This window comes from Haliotis rubra, unplaced genomic scaffold (genome assembly GCF_003918875.1).
Source record: "Haliotis rubra isolate DU_JTF1 unplaced genomic scaffold, ASM391887v1 Scf40, whole genome shotgun sequence".
Lineage (NCBI taxonomy): Eukaryota > Metazoa > Mollusca > Gastropoda > Lepetellida > Haliotidae > Haliotis > Haliotis rubra.
Genome location: NW_025767080.1, coordinates 1,273,539 through 1,280,084, shown reverse-complemented (window position 1 = coordinate 1,280,084; position 6,546 = coordinate 1,273,539). Strand labels below are relative to the sequence as shown.

At 43.7% G+C, this 6,546-nt stretch overlaps 1 long non-coding RNA gene across 1 annotated transcript; it reads right to left on the bottom strand.

The window, feature by feature from the left end:
- Positions 1-4,555: 4,555 nt before the first annotated feature.
- LOC124287321 lies at positions 4,556-5,024 on the bottom strand. The gene is made up of 3 exons (XR_006901253.1): positions 4,864-5,024; positions 4,673-4,805; positions 4,556-4,637 (listed from the first exon to the last, which is right to left on the bottom strand). It is a non-coding gene; the product is annotated as an uncharacterized LOC124287321 (long non-coding RNA).
- Between the last annotated feature and the right edge of the window lie 1,522 nt (positions 5,025-6,546).

The following is a 6,546-nucleotide window of genomic DNA, read 5'->3' as shown; positions in this document are numbered from 1 at the left end:
CCAGAAGACGCCATCTCCTTCCGTCCCCACCTTGAACATCGCCGAACAACAATTCCTGTTCTGCCTGCCACCGCCCAGAGCTGATGTTCACCTTGAGGGTCAGTGGACTACTATCAAGGATGGCAGAAGGTTCCTTCTCTGAGCAGACGGCGAAGCAAACAAGATCGTGATTTCTTCCTCTGATGAGCAGTTGGTTTGTCTCACTCAAGCTGATATGGTGTATATGGATGGTATGGTTTCCTACTGTCCTCGCCTGTGGAACCAGTTGTACACTGTATGTTGTGTATATAGCGACTTTTTCAATAATGTCATGAAATATATCCTGTAATGTATCCTTTAATGAAAGGCAACTATTGCTTGACTAACCAACCTTCACTAATCTAGGTAGAAGCTATCTGACAAGTGTGGAGTCTGGGGGGTTACCACGTCAACCCAACATCACTCACTCACATATATGTCACGTTATCGATGCATGCGTGACTAGTACTCAATCACGTCTATTCACTGTGACTGACAACACACCGCGTGGATTTATTGCAATTACGTCACTCGAGTTTAGAAAAAACTTCAGCGATGACAACTCATAACGTCTATTTGGAAGAATTTTACTGAGAGAGGGAAAAAACTGTAACAACAACAACAACAACAACAACAAACAACAAACACCCAGCGTTATATTTTCCTTTGCAGTATTTTTATATTGTTTTTCGAAAAGTTATACTGCGTATTTTGGTCTCCGACCACTAACATCACGTCTTTCGACAGTCGAACAACAATTGCCTCTGTAACGACATATTGGTGCTCGGGACAGGTCAATCATTGAAAGGAGGGTCGAGGTAGACGCCCTAAGTGTGCCTTACCACTACTCCCCCACCCCTACAAATAAACAAAACCAAAGCCCCCCCCAAAAAAAACAAAACAAAACAAAACAAAACAACAAAACAAAACAAAACAAAAATCAAAACATAAAAACAAATAACAAAACAAAACAAACCAAACAAACATAACACCAACCCCAAAACAAAACAAACAAACACCACCACCCCAAAACAACAAACATAACACCACCACCCCAAAACCAACAAACATAACACCACCACCCCCCAAAACAACAAACATAACACCACCACCCCAAAAACAACAAACATAACACCACCACCCCAAAACCAACAAACATAACACCACCACCCCAAAAACAACAAACATAACACCACCACCCCAAAACCAACAAACATAACACCACCACCCCAAAACCAACAAACATAACACCACCACCCCAAAAACAACAAACATAACACCACCACCCCAAAAACAACAAACATAACACCACCACCCCAAAAACAACAAACATAACACCACCACCCCAAAAACAACAAACATAACACCACCACCCCAAAAACAACAAACAAAACAAAACAAACCCAAGAAACAAAGAGAAAGCAAATAAAAGAAAGAAACAATAACAAATCTAACAAAAGCAAAATATCTTCAACATACGCACACATCCGATCTAACCTTTCCCGCTAAAACGTCAAGTAGTTGAGAATTACCAATTAGATTGACGTACCTAACAAAGTTTCAGAAAGATGACAAATTTAACTTAGATTTCATGCTTTGAATCAAACGTGCTGGGCCTGCCAGCTGGGCGGTGCCGAGCTCTTCTTTAAGCGGAAGAAACAAGAAGTGAACATCGCATAGTATGATGTAACTCGTATGACCCAGTTGATTTTGCGAACGAAATAAGGCCAAGGTCACGATGAGACGGATGTCACTCCATTGAAGCAAAGCACAATTGCGTCGTTGACAACACCCAGTCGTGTACATGTATATACTGCAACTGGGGCTGGGAAATACGCGAGAGGCGCGTTTTAATGTACACTCATATTGGTCTATTAACATTCATTATAGCCCTTCGTTTTCACCTAAAAGGGTAATGGACTATCATTTTGAGCATGCCATGCAATAATGTCATTTTCATTCCAATCGACCTGAGCCAGATGGTTTATCGTGCATGAAGGTGGCATATTTGACACATTCTACCAGTGTGGACACACTTTCTAACACCTGCTGTCCCCCATCACAGGAACACGATCTCTGTCATGAAATTACATGAAAACAACAAGCAAAGGGAAATCTTCAATTTTGGATGACTAACTCTAAAACTGATTCTTCTAGCAAGCACAAAGGATACACTTGACCTATATCTAATTTCCACCACATACAAACATATTCAGGCTAATTAGAACTGGGTGACAAAACTAAGGTTGACGGACAATAGGCGTGGGATTACTGAACATTCTCTATTCATATTCCATTCAACAGCTGTGCCTATGAAAACATATGCTATATAATATTGATATATTCATCCATGAATGGAAGTGTTAATTGTATATTGAAAAAAAATATCATTTTTCTTGTTGCGTTTCCTATGCAACACCGCTCATGAATATATTTATTCTGCATTTGGTGATGCTGTTTTTATCCGACAGAATGAAGTAAGTACCTTTAGTCTGCATTGACGGCACGTGTTTTCAGATCAACGTCAGTAGTACATACCAGACACACGTGTTCTGTTGAAGGTTCACACAAGTAACATCACGAGGTTTCACACACGTGACGTGATAAAGTTTCACACACGTGACCTGTTTAAGATTGACACACATCAGCTGTTTTAAATCCCGTGAATATCCAGATTAGAATTGGTCTTCAGCAACCCATGCTTGTCAGAAGAAGCGACTAACGGGATCGGGTGGTCAGGCTCGCTGACTTGGTTACAGGATGTCATCGTATCCAAGTTGCGTAGATCGATGCTCATGCTGTTGATCACTGAATTGTCTGGCCCAGACTCGATTATTTTGCTGAATGTGGCATTAAACAACAAACAAACGACATCCTGTCGAAGCTCCACATCCTTGTTTTGATGAAGTTCCACATCCTACACACTTGACTTGATGAAGTTTCCAATATCTTCACCCGCTGAAGTTTCAGTCCCGGGATCTGATGACGTTTTACACGTAAAACTCAGGACCTGATTTCCGTTGTACAAAGCGATCTTAGCGCTAAGGTGGCCGTAACTCTCATTCCTTAACATAGTCTTACGACAGACTTAACGCTAAGGTCGTTTTGTATAACGGCACCCTGATCAAGTCTGGGACTATTAGCCTCATAATGTTTCGCATAAAATACCTGAAGCGATCTGACACACGTGGCCTGGAGATGATACCCGAGACCAGATAAAGATTCACACGCGAGAACCGATAAAGTTTCACACACCCCAACCACTCTGATGCATTAATTGACTGCATTAATTCGGCAAGAATTGACTCAGCATGATGGATAAATGCTGCTGTTGTATGTGGTGTTTCCTAGCGACAAACGTGGACTTCATCTCCAAAATATACCAAAGTTTATGCGACTTGCCAAAGTTGCAGTTTTGCAGGTAGGAAAACAAAATCCCTATCCGTGCCTGTTAATTCAAAACAGTGTTTCACCCAATACGTATGTATTCAAGGTTTATTACAGTGACGATTCAGTGACAACCTACTCGAACCAAGACGACTTGTGTGCTTGCTGAGGGCCGGGGAACAGGTCGTCTTGTTGCCAGCTCCAACCAGTTGGCCATTACTTAAACTGTAACCTGCCCATGACAGGGGCTTTAAACCTGAGCGGAGACAGTTTTTAATGACATTCGCCGGATCCTATTGTGTTTCTAACTCTCAGCGGAACGGCTTGACCTGACATAACATACACATAGTTTTGTGAACCATGAATATTGTGACTTGCAGCTCTCGTCGGTAGAATCTGATGCCTTTAACAGTATTACACTGCCATGGGGATCGGTTGGGCAACATGACTGCTTGTTATGGATAGCGTTATATTCCTGTTTCCCCACTGACCACAGCAGGTCACCATGACATATACGTGTCAATATGTCACTATAGCGTATACACCACTGCAGTGTTTTGACACACTTACTGCAGACTGGTGAATTACACAGAGACGTGGGTGGCCCAGTGGTCTCAGCCGCTTCAATTCGCCGTGCAGAGATGTGTCCCTCGCCATTCGTTGGTTTGTTTAGTAGCCTTTGCTTGTTAGCACCAAACACATTCTCGTAATGTTCACCCAAAACTTGCGTTATCTGTATTTTCTCTCATATGAAGCTGCGTTCCACTCTGCTTTAAACAAGGGTAAAAGTGTAGACATGATTTATATCACGTGTGACTGGCTGCAGGTTTGATACTATCTGCAGGGGAGGCGGGGTAGCCTAGTGGTTAAAGCGGTCGCTCGTCACGCGGAATACACGGGTTTGATTCCCCACATGTGTTCAATGGGTGAAGCCTATTTTTGGTGTCCCTGGCCATGATTGCTAAGAGAGGAGTTAAACTAAACTCACTCACTATCTGCATGTTTGATATCACATGCGAGTAGGCTACCTGTATGTTTGATATCACGTGTCTATCGGCATGTTTGATAGCTCTATCTGCATGTTTGATAGCTCTATCGGCATGTTTGATAGCTCTATCTGCATGTTTGACTCTTATATGACTCTCACCATCTTTACCACCAGACTTTCATGATAAACGTCACATGTGAGAGTGGGGTGCGACATGTGACAATTTGACACCCCCTGTGTCGACCTGATATGTGACAATTTGACACCCCCTCTGAGAACCTGATATGTGACCTGATATGTAACGTTTGATGAGAAAGATATATGCATATCTGTATGTGTGACATATCGAGTCTCAAGGCCTTCCGTGTAACAACCAGTGTAGCATGTTACCCTGTGTGACATATATCAAGGCCTTCTGTGTGACACTCTGGGTAGCATGTTACCCTGTTACTCTGTGTGATGCATATGACATTCCGTGTGACAACCAATGTAGTATGTTAACCTGTGTGACACATATAAAGGCTTCCGTGTGATAACCTGTGTAGCATGTTACCCTGTGTGACACATATCAAGGCCTTCCGTGTGACCGGTGTAGCATGTCACCCTGTGTGACACATATCAAGGCCTTCCGTGTGACCGGTGTAGCATGTCACCCTGTGTGACACATATCAAGGCCTTCCGTGTGACCGGTGTAGCATGTCACCCTGTGTGACACATATCAAGGCCTTCCGTGTGACCGGTGTAGCATGTCACCCTGTGTGACACATATCAAGGCCTTCCGTGTGACCGGTGTAGCATGTCACCCTGTGTGACACATATCAAAGGCCTTCCGTGTGACCGGTGTAGCATGTCACCCTGTGTGACACATATCAAGGCCTTCCGTGTGACCGGTGTAGCATGTCACCCTGTGTGACACATATCAAGGCCTTCCGTGTGACCGGTGTAGCATGTTACCCTGTGTGACACATATCAAGGCCTTCCGTGTGACCGGTGTAGCATGTCACCCTGTGTGACACATATCAAGGCCTTCCGTGTGACCGGTGTAGCATGTCACCCTGTGTGACACATATCAAGGCCTTCCGTGTGACCGGTGTAGCATGTCACCCTGTGTGACACATATCAAGGCCTTCCGTGTGACCGGTGTAGCATGTTACCCTGTGTGACACATATCAAGGCCTTCCGTGTGACCGGTGTAGCATGTTACCCTGTGTGACACATATCAAGGCCTTCCGTGTGACCGGTGTAGCATGTCACCCTGTGTGACACATATCAAGGCCTTCCGTGTGACCGGTGTAGCATGTCACCCTGTGTGACACATATCAAGGCCTTCCGTGTGACCGGTGTAGCATGTTACCCTGTGTGACACATATCAAGGCCTTCCGTGTGACCGGTGTAGCATGTTACCCTGTGTGACACATATCAAGGCCTTCTCTGCGACAATCTGGGTAGCATATTCCCCTTTGTGACACATATCAAGGTATTCCGTGCGAAAAAAACTGCAGTTATTTTATCCTGTGTGACAACCAGCATTGTATGTTATCCTGTGTGACAACTATCATCGTATGTTATCGTGTGTGACAACTATCATCGTATGTTATCGTGTGTGACAACTATCATCGTATGTTATCCTGTGTGACAACTATCATTGTATGTTTCGCTGTGTGGGAAACAGATTTGTATGTTACATTGTGTGACAACCAGCATCGTGTGTTATCCTGAGTGACAACCTCAATTGTATGTTACCCTGTGTGACACCCAGCACTGTAGGTTATCCTGTATGACAACCAGCATTGTATGTGATCCTGTGTGACAACCAGAACTGTGTTATCCCATGTGACAACCAGCGTTGCATGCTATGCTCTGACAACCAGCATTGTATGTTATCCTGTGTGACAACCAGCATTGTATGTTATCTTGTGTGACAAGCAGCATTGTATGTTATCTTGTGTGACACCCAGCATTATATGTTATCCTGTGTGACAAGCAGCTTTGTATGTTATCATGTGTGACAAGCAGCTTTGTATGTTATCCTGTGTGACAAGCAGCTTTGTATGTTGTGCTGTGTGACAACCAGCATTATGTTATCTTGTGTGACACACAGCATTATATGTTATCTTGTGTGACAACCAGCACTGTATGTTATACTGTGTGAG